Here is a 403-nt window from a genome sequence, read left to right as displayed (position 1 = left end):
CATTCATAATGTCTAAGCTAACAGAGATGGAAGAGAAGAGAGATAATGAACTGCTAAAGAGAAAGGAGAAAGAAGTTGACGAGTTCCAGGAGATGAGGAAATTCCTGCAAGATCTAAAAGAGGAATTACACACTTTACAAAAGACTCAAACGGAACTGCTAGAGACAAAGTCTATAATACAAGAAGTAAAAATCTCCCTTGAAAATATTAAAAGCAGACTAGATCATTCAGAAAATAGAATCTCAGATGTAGAGGAGAAAATGGCTGGCCTAGAAAAATCCACCATGAAGACTGAGAAAGTGGCACGAAAATTTGAGAATAATATGCGAGAAGTACTGGATACCATCAAACATCCAAATATCTGGATAATTGGCATTCCAGAAGGTGAGGAGACCCATAAGGG

Source organism: Tupaia chinensis, unplaced genomic scaffold (assembly GCF_000334495.1).
Source record: "Tupaia chinensis unplaced genomic scaffold, TupChi_1.0 Scaffold147038_1, whole genome shotgun sequence".
NCBI classification, from domain to species: domain Eukaryota; kingdom Metazoa; phylum Chordata; class Mammalia; order Scandentia; family Tupaiidae; genus Tupaia; species Tupaia belangeri.
The sequence above is the reverse complement of the archived record's forward strand: the minus strand, read 5'-3'. Positions refer to the sequence as shown.